Consider the following 12,255-nt stretch of genomic DNA (forward strand, 5'->3'; position numbering starts at 1 on the left):
CTACGCAGGTGGTGTCGGAGAGAACGCTTTGGATTCTTTGAACATAGGATGGTGTTCCAAGAAGGAGGAGTGCTAGGCAGAGACGGGCTCCACCTAACGAAGAGAGGGAAGAGCATCTTCGTAAGCAGGCTGGCTAACCTAGTGAGGAGGGCTTTAAACTAGGTTCACCGGGGGAAGGAGACCAAAGCCCTGAGATAAGTGGGGAAGTGGGATACCGGGAGGAAGCACGAGCAGGAGCGCGTGAGAGGGGAGGGCTCCTGCCTCATACTGAGAAAGAGGGGCGATCAGCGGGTTATCTCAAGTGCCTATACACAAATGCAGGAAGCCTGAGAAACAAGCAGGGAGAACTGGAAGTTCTGGCAAAGTCAAGGAAGTATGATGTGATTGGAATAACAGAGACTTGGTGGGATAACTCACATGACTGGAGTACTGTCATAGATGGATATAAGCTGTTCAGGAAGGACAGGCAGGGCAGAAAAGGTGGGGGAGCTTGTCACGGAGTCCCTGGGCGATACTCTGGAACTGCTCCCCATGAAGCCAGTCAGGACTCTGGGGCAGTCGCCTTTCTGTGAGCAGCCTGTCTTCATGACACACAGCTCACACAGCTTCCACCTTCCTGGGTCTGACCTCGGAGCATTCAGCATCCTCTGCCCCTCCGTGCGCTTCCCCCAGCGAGTCCGCTCAGGCAGGGCTCCTGGGGAAGTCAGAGGGTCCTGCACCCCAACTTCGCAGTCAGACGTGACTCTCAGCCAGCCAGTAAAACAGAGGTTTATTAGATGACAGGAACATGGTCTAAAACAGAGCTTGCAGGTGCAGAGAACAGGACCCCTCAGCTGGGTCCATTTTGGGGGGGGGGGGGGGGGGGGGCAGTGAGCCAGACAACCACGTCTGCACTTCACTCCATGTCCCAGCCAGCCCCAAACTGAAAGTCCCTCCAGCCCCTCCTCCTCTGGGCTTTGTTCCTTTCCCGGGCCAGGAGGTCACCTGATTCCTTTGTTCTCCAACCCTTTAGCTCTCACCTTGCAGGGCGGAAGAGCTCAGGCCATCAGTTGCCAGGAAACAGGGTGTTGGCAATTCTGTGTGTCCAGACTCCTGCACACACCTGCCCTCTAGGGCTCTGCAATGATCGTACACCCTTACCCCACCCCCTAGATACTTAAGAACTTCATAGGGGAACTGAGTCACCCCCACACTATTCAGAGGAAACATTAAGAACAGTCCCACTTCGTCACATCTCTCCCCCCTTCGAGATCGAACTGAGCGGGGTCACTTTAGCCAGTGACCTGGGGAAGTTCAAAGCCACCAACGTTCCCATGGATGCCCCAGCATCTCTCCCATTCCTTGGTAGGAGTTACACCAGGCCCTTCCAGTTTCACGCCCTCCCTTAGGTCGGGGGTGGTCAATAGCACTCACAGGCCGCATGTGGGAAGGTTTATGCTGCCCGTGCCCTTTGGCCACCCCAAAACCCCAGGGGGTCAAACTGGGATTGGGTCTTCTCCCCATCAAGCTGGCCAAACACAGCCACTTGGTTATAGGACGGTTTAACTTTCTTAACAGCTTTCACTTCATCTGAGACCTTCTCAAGGCTCTCCACACTGGATCTTTCAACAGGACAGTCAGTGGATCCATTCACAACAGAAAATTTCTGGCTGTTAGGAACTGAAACTGTCTTGATTAAATCACTTTCACACCCTTCAGTGGCAGTAAACTGCTTGCAAAGTCTCCATGAGGATTCCTTTCCCTAGGGCTTTTCTATGCAACAATTCACCCCTCCCAGAAATTCTGCTCTTACCCTCTTCACCTAGGGCTTGCTCTAGAGGAACACTTTCCTGAGCAAGAACAGACTCTTTCTGGGTCTCCCTTACATCCAGAATTACCTCTGGCCCATCCGGCGGATTCCTACACAATCCCCTTTCAGGCAAACTGACAGACTTCCTAGAGAAAAGGTCAGAAGCATTCTCCTTCCCTTTGCCACACACAAGTTCAGGAATCTTTTCCTTCTTGCTACAGGTTTCCACACCCTCAGTAGGTAACACAATCACACACCTTCATGCTCTCCTTGTGCCCTGGCTCGGATCTCACCCTGACTAGACAGAGTTGCGACACCCTTTCCCAACAAAACACTAGCAACAGGCAAAATACAAGCACCAGAATTGTCTGGGCTCTGGGATTTTACATAGACACTAACTGGATGCGACCTAGTTACAGGGCCATTCTCCTGAGCAGACCCAAACTTAGGACCCTTCCCTTCCTGGGCTTTAGCTGAATCCAGAACCAACTCTGAGACAACTGCACTATCCTCAACCATCACAGGCTGAAAGGCCCCTTCTGTCTGCTCCACAGACAAAGAAGAGCCGGACACACTTTCTCCTTTCCTAGACACACAGCTTGGGATCTCATTCCCCTTGTCCCAGCACACAAGGCTGGTCACAGACAACTGCTTGGAGATCAGGGTAGCTCCCTCCATAGGCAAGTCAATACCCCTGACAGACACAGGCACATTTCCTTCCCTGTCCCAATTCTCCACCCAGCTAACAGGTAAGGTCCAGGGACACTCATCTTCCACTCTCCTCGCCTTCCCACCCTGCTGACTAGACACAGCCATCGGCTCACAAGGCTGCCTAGGCTCATCCAGACTTTCCTTACCAACACCTTGCCACTCCCCACAGATCCCCTGCCCTGCCTGTGTCTCCCCCCACTCAGCTGGGGTCTTATCTTCCCCCTTTCTCAGCACTGCCCTTGCTGTCCCAGTGAGGGTAGGCAGCGAGCTCGCTGCTTTCCTCACAGCATCAGAGCCAGCGTGAGCCCCTTCTCCAGTGTGCAAGGGCGCAGGGAGCATCTCTCTGTCCCACCCAGCCCCAGGGGTCTGGTTACAGGCAGGCAGGTAGCCTGAGCCTAGCCGCTCCTCCCTGCTGCCAGCCAGGTCATCTGCATTTTCACTGACCATTTCCCTCTCCACCGATTGGTTCCCTGGATTCAAATTCAAACCCTTGGCAGTTACAGGAGCAGGGTCTGGATCCTGTCCCAAAGAGACACAGTCACCCCACAACAGGGTCTCGCAGCCGATATCCCGGAGAACCCCAACAACCAGCCAGCCTGACCCCTCCTGGGTCTGCACAGGGATCTGGGCAGTAGGCAGGGCGAGGGGCTTCATCCCTGGGACCCTTACCCAGCTCACACAGCCCCTCAGCATCTGAGGCTGCACCACCCAGGGCCTGACAACAGTTCTCTCTGTCCCAGGATCTCGCCACCCCAGGAATGTCTCCCCATTGACCATCACCTTCCGCTCCCCCTGGGGGTCCGAGGGGCCCGACCCCAGGAAACTCCACACAGACATATAGGTTGGGACCAGGAGTGGGAGCCCGTCCACCTCCCAACCCATCTGGCTGACGGAGTCTACGGCCTTGGGACCCAGCGAGGGAGCTAGACACCGGGGCTTTTCCGCAGGATCCCCCTGGTTCAAATCTCCAGCCTGCTCAAAGGCAGTGAGGTGGGCATCCACATCCCCCCCCTCCTTAACCAGGGGCAGCAATTTAGTCTCGAGGTTCCCTGCGGAGCTGGCCCCCCGGGGTCTATCCCCACTCACACCTGGGAGGTCCCCTAGGCCTCTCCGCTCCCCCACCGGCAGTTCATGCTGCTGCTGCTTCTGCAGCTCTTTCTCGGGCTCTCGCTGTCTCTCACAGTCCTCTTGCTCTCTCGGACTCAGCTCCAATCCCGTCCGTCTCCGATCCCCGGATGGGGAACCCGATCGTGAAGACCCTCGTCTAGTCAGGGACAGGAGTCTTGGCGATGCCTGGCTCCCACTCCAGCTCCTCCCAGATCCTGCTATAGCCCCATTTGGGTCAGGAATCTGTCCCTTAGAGCGGTCATCCTCCTCCAGCTGCACGATTAACTCTGCTTTGTTGAACTTTCCAATGTACAACCCTCTCTTTCTGCACAGGGTTACAATGTCCTTCTTAAGGAGATGGTGACAGGCCATCACTCTGCTCTTCCCAAGTTGTTGTGGACTCACGGGCCTATGTGCTCTCAGCTCCCCACGGTTTCCAGGGAGAACCCCTAGTGTGCCAGCCCTTCTCAAGGTCACCACCTCTTTGCCAGGGTCGAGCTGCAGACTCCTCCGCCCCTGGGACCGCTCGCTGCAATCCCCCGGGGGACCCTGTTACTGCAAAAGTCCTCCTCTCTGGTCACACACTTCCAGGAGTTAACCACCCCCTGAAACCGTCTCTCTCTGAATCTTCAGCACGCCTGGTCCCCGTCAATCCCCCTTCGTTTTACTGTTCCCCAGTCACTTACTGCAGGAAGCGCCGTCCACGGGGTGCAGTATATCCCACCGCTGCCACCAGTTGTCACGGAGTCCCTGGGCGATACTCTGGAACTGCTCCCCATGAAGCCAGTCAGGACTCTGGGGCAGTCGCCTTTCTGTGAGCAGCCTGTCTTCAGGACACACAGCTCACACAGCTTCCACCTTCCTGGGTCTGACCTCGGAGCATTCAGCATCCTCTGCCCCTCCGTGCGCTTCCCCCAGCGAGTCCGCTCAGGCATGGCTCCTGGGGAAGTCAGAGGGTCCTGCACCCCAACTTCGCAGTCAGACGTGACTCTCAGCCAGCCAGTAAAACAGAGGTTTATTAGATGACAGGAACATGGTCTAAAACAGAGCTTGCAGGTGCAGAGAACAGGACCCCTCAGCTGGGTCCATTTTGGGGGGGGGTGGCAGTGAGCCAGACAACCACGTCTGCACTTCACTCCATGTCCCAGCCAGCCCCAAACTGAAAGTCCCTCCAGCCCCTCCTCCTCTGGGCTTTGTTCCTTTCCCGGGCCAGGAGGTCACCTGATTCCTTTGTTCTCCAACCCTTTAGCTCTCACCTTGCAGGGCGAAAGAGCTCAGGCCATCAGTTGCCAGGAAACAGGGTGTTGGCAATTCTGTGTGTCCAGACTCCTGCACACACCTGCCCTCTAGGGCTCTGCAATGATCGTACACCCTTACCCCACCCCCTAGATACTTAAGAACTTCATAGGGGAACTGAGTCACCCCCACACTATTCAGAGGAAACATTAAGAACAGTCCCACTTCGTCACAGAGCTGCACTGTATGTAAGAGAGCAGTATGACTGCTCAGAGCTCAAGTATGAAACTGCAGAAAAACCTGAGTGTCTCTGGATTAAGTTTAGAAGTGTGAGCAACAAGGGTGATGTCGTGGTGGGAGTCTACTATAGACCACCGGACCAGGGGGATGAGGTGGACGAGGCTTTCTTCTGGCAACTCGCAGAAGTTACTAGATCACACGCCCTGGTTCTCATGGGAGACTTCAATCACCCTGATATCTGCTGGGAGAGCAAGACAGCGGTGCACAGACAATCCAGGAACTTTTTGGAAAATGTAGGGGACAATTTCCTGGTGCAAGTACTGGAGGAACCAACTAGGGGCAGAGCTCTTCTTGACCTGCTGCTCACAAACCAGGAAAAATTAGTAGGGGAAGCAAAAGTGGATGGGAACCTGGGAGGCAGTGACCATGAGATGGTCAAGTTCAGGATCCTGACACAAGGAAGAAAAGAAAGCAGCAGGATACGGACCCTGGACTTCAGAAAAGCAGACTTTGACTCCCTCAGGAAGCTGATGGGCAAGATCCCCTGGGAGAGTAACATGAGGGGGAAAGGAGTCCAGGAGAGCTGGCTGTATTTTAAAGAATCCTTATTGAGGTTACAGGGACAAACCATCCCGATGTGTAGAAAGAATAGTAAATATGGCAGGCGACCAGCTTGGCTTAACAGTGAAATCCTTGCTGATCTTAAATACAAAAAAGAAGCTTACAAGAAGTGGAAGATTGGACAAATGACCAGGGAGGAGTACAAAAATATTGCTCGGGCATGCAGGAGTGAAATCAGGAAGGCCAAATCACACCTGGAGTTGCAGCTAGCAAGAGATGTTAAGAGTAACAAGAAGGGTTTCTTCAGGTATGTTAGGAACAAGAAGAAAGTCAAGGAAAGTGTGGGCCCCTTACTGAATGAGGGAGGCAACCTAGTGACAGAGGATGTGGAAAAAGCTAACATACTCAATGCTTTTTTTGCCTCTGTCTTCACGAACAAGGTCAGCTCCCAGACTACTGCACTGGGCAGCACAGCATGGCGGGGAGGTGACCAGCCCTCTGTGGAGAAAGAAGTGGTTCGGGACTATTTAGAAAAGCTGGACGTGCACAAGTCCAGGAGGCCGAATGCGTTGCATCCGAGAGTGCTAAAGGAGTTGGCGGATGTGATTGCAGAGCCCTTGGCCATTATCTTTGGAAAATCATGGCGATCGGGGGAAGTCCCGGACGACTGGAAAAAGGCTAATGTAGTACCCATCTTTAAAAAAGGGAAAAAGGAGGATCCTGGGAACTACAGGCCAGTCAGCCTCACCTCAGTCCCTGGAAAAAGCAAGGAGCAGGTCCTCAAGGAATCAATTCTGAAGCACTTAGAGGAGAGGAAAGTGATCAGGAACAGTCAGCATGGATTCACCAAGGGCAAGTCATGCCTGACTAATTTAATTGCCTTCTATGACGAGATAACTGGCTCTGTGGATGAAGGGAAAGCGGTGGATGTGTTGTTCCTTGACTTTAGCAAAGCTTTTGACACGGTCTCCCACAGTATTCTTGCCAGCAACTTAAAGAAGTATGGGCTGGATGAATGGACTATAAGGTGGATAGAAAACTGGCTAGATTGTCGGGCTCAACGGGTAGTGATCAATGGCTCCATGTCTAGTTGGCAGCCGGTATCAAGTGGAGTGCCCCAAGGGTCGGTCCTGGGGCCGGTTTTGTTCAATACCTTCATAAATGATCTGGAGGATGGTGTGGATTGCACCCTCAGCAAGTTTGCAGATGACACTGAACTGGGAGGAGAGGTAGATACGCTGGAGGGTAGGGATAGGATACAGAGGGACCTAGACAAATTGGAGGATTGGGCCAAAAGAAATCTGATGAGGTTCAACAAGGACAAGTGCAGAGTCCTGCACTTAGGACGGAAGAATCAATGCACAGCTACAGACTAGGGACCGAATGGCTCGGCAGCAGATCTGCAGAAAAGGACCTAGGGGTTACAGTGGACGAGAAGCTGGATAGGAGTCAACAGTGTGCCCTTGTTGCCAAGGCCAATGGCATTTTGGGATGTATAAGTAGGGGCATTGACAGCAGATCGAGCGACGTGATCGTTCCCCTCTATTCGACACTGGTGAGTCCTCATCTGGAGTACTGTGTCCAGTTTTGGGCCCCACACTACAAGAAGGATGTGGAAAAATTGGAAAGCGTCCAGCGGAGGGCAACAAAAATGATTAGGGGACTAGAACACATGAGTTATGAGGAGAGGCTGAGGGAACTGGGGATGTTTAGTCTACGGAAGAGAAGAATGAGGGGGAATTTGATAGCTGCTTTCAACTACCTGAAAGGGGTTTCCAAAGAGGATGGCTCTAGACTGTTCTCAGTGGTAGCAGATGACAGAACAAGGAGTAATGGTCTCAAGTTGCAGTGGGGGAGATTTAGGTTGGATATGAGGAAAAACTTTTTCACCAGGAGGGTGGTGAAACACTGGAATGCGTTACCTAGGGAGATGGTGGAATCTCCTTCCTTAGAAGTTTTTAAGGTCAGGCTTGACAAAGCCCTGGCTGGGATGATTTAATTGGGGATCGGTCCTGCTTTGAGCAGGGGGTTGGACTAGATGACCTCCTGAGGTCCCTTCTAACCCTGATATTCTATGTTCTATGATAACTTCCTGGCAAGAATACTGTGGGAGACCCTATCAAAAGCTTTGCTAAAATCAAGATATATCACATCCACTGCTTTCCCCATATCCACAGAGCCAGTTATCTCGTCATCGAAGGCAATTAAATTAGTCAGGCTTGACTTGCCCTTGGTGAATCCATGCTGACTGTTCCTGATCACCTTCCTCTCGTCCAAGTGCTTCAAATGGATTCCTTGAGGACCTGCTCCACGATTTTGCCGGGGACTGAAGTGAGGTCTGTAGTTCCCCGGGTTCTCTTTTTTCCATTTTTTAAATATGGGCACTATATTTGCCTTTTTCCAATCGTCCAGGACCTCCCCAGATTGCCACAAATTTTCATAGATAATGGCCAATGGCTCTGCAATCACAACAGCCAACTCCCTCAGCACCCTTGGATGCCTTAGATCTGGACCCATGGACTTAACCTGTTCTTTCACCACTGAGGGCTGCTCACCTACTCCCCATGCTGTGTTGCCCACTGCAGCAGTCTGGGAGCTGACCTTGTCTGTGAAAACGGAGGCAAAAAAAGCATTGAGTACTTCAGCTTTTTCCACATCATCTGTCACTAGGTTGCCTCCCCCATTCAGTAAGGGTCCTACACTTTCCCTGACCTCCTTCTTGTTGCTAACATATCTGTAGAAACCCTTCTTGCTACCCTTCACATCCCTTGCTAGCTGCAAGTCCAATTGTGCCTAGGCCTTCCTGATTACATCCCTGCATGCTCTGGCAATATTTTTATACTCCTCCCTAGTCACCTGTCCAAATTTCCACTTCTTGTAAGCTTCTTTTTTCAGTTTAAACTCACCGAAGATTTCACTGTTAAGCTAAGCTGGTTGCCTGCCATATTTGCTATTCTTTCTGGACTTCGGGATGGTTTGTTCCTGTGCCCTCAATAAGGCTTCTTTAAAATACAGCCAGCTCTCCTGGACTCTTTGCCCCCTCATGTTAGCCTCCCAGGGGATCCTGCCTATCATTTCCATAAGGGAGTCTAAGTCTGCTTTTCGGAAGTCCAGGGTCCGTATTTTGCTACTCTCCTTTCTTCCTTTTTTCAGGATCCTGAACTCAACCATCTCATGGTCACTGCTGCCTACGTTGCCACCCAATTCTACTTCCCTGACCAATTCTTCCCTGTTTGTAACCAGCAGGTCAAGAGGAGCACAGCCGCAGCTGGTTCCTCCAGCACTTGTACCAGGAAGTTGTCCCCAACACTCCCCAAAAATTTCCTGGATTGTCTGGATCCTATCTTCCAAAGCACTTTCAACCCCTCCCAGCTTGGTATCATCCGCAAACTTTGTAAGTGTGCTCTCTATGCCATTATCTAAATCATTGATGAAGATATTGAACCAAACCAGACCCAGAACTGATCCCTGCAGGACTCCACTCATTATGCCCTTCCAGCTTGACTGTGAACCACTGATAACTACTCTCTGGGAATGATTTTCCAACCAGTTATGCACCCACCTTATAGTAGCTCCATCTAGGTTGTATTTCCCTAGTTTCTTTATGAGGTCATGCAAGACAGTATCAAAAGCCTTACTAAAGTCAAGATATACCACATCTACCACTTCCCCCCATACACAAGGCTTGTTACCCTGTCAAAGAAAGAATCATAGAATCTCAGGGTTGGAAGGGACCTCAGGAGGTCATCTAGTCCAACCCCCTACTCAAAGCAGGACCAATCCCCAATTTTTGCCCCAGATGCCTAAATGTCCCCCTCAAGGATTGAACTCACAACCCTGGGTTTAGGGGGCCAATGTTGAAACCATTGAGCTATCCTTCCCCCACAAGCCAGAAGATTGGTTTGACACAATTTGTTCTTGACAAATCCATGCTGACTGTTCTTTATCACCTTATTATCTGCTAGGTGTTTACAAATTGACTGCTTAATTACTTGCTCCATTATCTTTCTGGGTAAAGAAATTAAGCTGACTGGTCTGTAATTCCCCGGGTTGTCCTTATTTCCCTTTTTATAGATGGGCACTATGTTTGTCCTTTTCTAGTCTACTGGAATGTCTCCCGTCTTCCATGACTTTTCAAAGATAATTGCTAATGGTTCAGATATCTCCTCAGTCAGCTCCTTGAGTATTCTAGGATGCATTTCATCAGGCCCTGGTGATTTGAAGACATCTAACTTGTCTAAGTAATTTTTGACTTGTTCTTTCCTTATTTTAGACTCTGCTCCTACCTCATTTTCACTGGCATTCGCTATTTTAGATGTCCAATCGCCACCACCCTTCTTGGTGAAAACCGAAACAAAGAAGTCATTAAGCACCTCTGCCACTTCCACATTTTTTGTTATGGTCTTTCCCAGCTCATTGAGTAACGGGCCTACTCTGTTCTTGGTCTTCCTTTTGCCTCTAATGTATTTGTAGAATGTTTTCTTGTTTCCTTTTATATCCCTAGCTAGTTTGATCTCATTTTGTGCCTGGGTTTTTCCATTTTTGTCCATACATACTTGTGTTATTTGTTTATATTCATCCTTTGTAATTTGATCGAGTTTCTACTTTTCGTAGGACTCTTTTTTGAATTTTAGATCATTGAAGATTTCCTGGGTAAGCCAGGGCGGTGTCTTGCCATACTTCCTATCTTTCCTACGCGCAATTCCCAGATTGTGCCTCAGTTTCCCTGAGCGGTTAAGCCAACACCTTCCAACTTGGGGATGCCTACACTTACTCACCTAAGCCCATAATTAGATACCTGAGTAAGTGACCTGGCGCCTGATTCTGATCTCAGTTCACCATGAAATTTCCAGAGTCACTCACTGTAATCAATAGAGTTATTCCCAATTTACACTGGTATAAATAAAATCAGAATCTGGCTCCTGATTTTTAGTGCATTTTGATTTACTGTGGGGATGTCTTAGGTGTCTCAAATTGAGACAGTATACTGGCTACTTTTGAAAAGTGACATACCCAGGCCACAAATAGAGTCAATTACAGAGCCAGGATCAGAACCCCAGAGTTGCTGGGTCTCAGCCTTAGCTTTTCACCACTTTTTCAAAAGTTATCATTCCCAGCTCCAGATACACAGAGGAAAAGGCACATAGGGATTTCTGCGAAACACACGCTGGATCATATTGCCAATGGAACTAATCCTGATTACATCAGTAATGTGAGAGGAGAAGCCCAGTAAATGAGGCACATGCTCTTGGACCACAGGCTGATGTAGATTTTCTTTTACAGGGGGTAATTATTGGGCTTGGATGATCTGTGTAAAGTACGGGGCATAAAGGCACATGGCCAGATTCTGCTCTGTCACAACACTTGGCCCACAGGCAACACATGTTGGGAGGGCTTGAAAATTTGGAATCAATCCTTTAAATATTCAACTATGAAGTTCTTCCGATTGTCAAGGCCAAGTATTAAAGCAGGAAGGACTATTAGGCTACCTATTAACGCAGCAAGGATTAACCATGTGTCCACAGAGAGCATATGGAGAGGGACAAAAGGGGCTCCAAGTAGAGCTCCCATCCAACATATAGGTGTGTGTGCAGATGGGGAGCTGGGAGAACACTGCCCCCTCACGGAGTGCAGTAGAGTGGGACGGGTGCGGATCTAAGGGGGAATATCACCCCCCTCTGGGTGTGTTTGGGGGCCATAGGGATCCGGGGGATGCCGCCCCCTCAGAGCGTGGGGGGGGGCTGAGGGGGATCCGGGGGATGCCGCCCCCTCAGAGCGTGGGGGGGGGGCTGAGGGGGATCCGGGGGATGACGCCCCCTCAGAGCATGGGGGGGGGGCTGAGGGGGATCCGGGGGATGCCGCCCCCTCACAGTGGGGGGGGGCTGAGGGTGATGCCGCCCCCTCACAGTGGGGGGGGGCTGAGGGGGATCCGGGGGATGCCGCCCCCTCACAGTGGGGGGGGCTGAAGGGGATCCGGGGGATGCCGCCCCCTCACAATGTGGGGGGGGGCTGACGGGGATCCGGGGGACGCCGCCCCCTCAGAGCGTGGGGTGGGACTGATGGGGATCCGGGGGATGCCGCCCCCTCACAGTGTGGGGGGGCCTGAGGGGGATCCAGGGGATGCCGCCCCCTCACAGTGGGGGGGGCTGAAGGGGATCCGGGGGATGCCGCCCCCTCAGAGCGTGGGGTGGGACTGATGGGGATCCGGGGGATGCCGCCCCCTCACAGTGTGGGGGGGGGCTGCGGGGATCCGGGGGACGCCGCCCCCTCAGAGCGTGGGGTGGGACTGATGGGGATCCGGGGGATGCCGCCCCCTCAGAGTGGGGGGGGACTGATGGGGATCCGGGGGATGCCGCCCCCTCAGAGTGGGGCGGGGGGCTGAGGGGGATCCGGGGGACGCCGCCCCCTCAGGCTGTGTGTGGGGGGGTCTCGATGGCCCGGGCCCCTCCCGCAGCCGGTAGCTCACCAGGGACTCAGGAGCCTGGCGCCGCCCCGCGATCGACCGAGCGAGAGCGGAGCCCGCCCGGCCCCACACCCCGCCTCCAGGCCCCGTGCTCAGACCCCGCCCTCCAAGGCCCGCGCTCAGGCCCCGCCCCCTCCAGAGCCCCGCG

The 12,255-nt window shown here is 52.4% G+C and overlaps 1 protein-coding gene across 1 annotated transcript in view; it reads right to left on the minus strand.

The window, feature by feature from the left end:
- The window catches only part of HORMAD2 (HORMA domain containing 2), a 62,513-nt gene extending 50,331 nt beyond the window's left edge, over nucleotides 1–12,182 (minus strand). The window contains exon 1 of the mRNA XM_043529936.1: nucleotides 12,111–12,182. The gene's annotated coding sequence lies outside the window, so the exon portion shown is untranslated. The remainder of the gene's footprint in view (nucleotides 1–12,110) is intronic.
- Nucleotides 12,183–12,255: the final 73 nt, after the last annotated feature.

Source organism: Chelonia mydas, chromosome 15 (assembly GCF_015237465.2).
Source record: "Chelonia mydas isolate rCheMyd1 chromosome 15, rCheMyd1.pri.v2, whole genome shotgun sequence".
Lineage (NCBI taxonomy): Eukaryota > Metazoa > Chordata > Testudines > Cheloniidae > Chelonia > Chelonia mydas.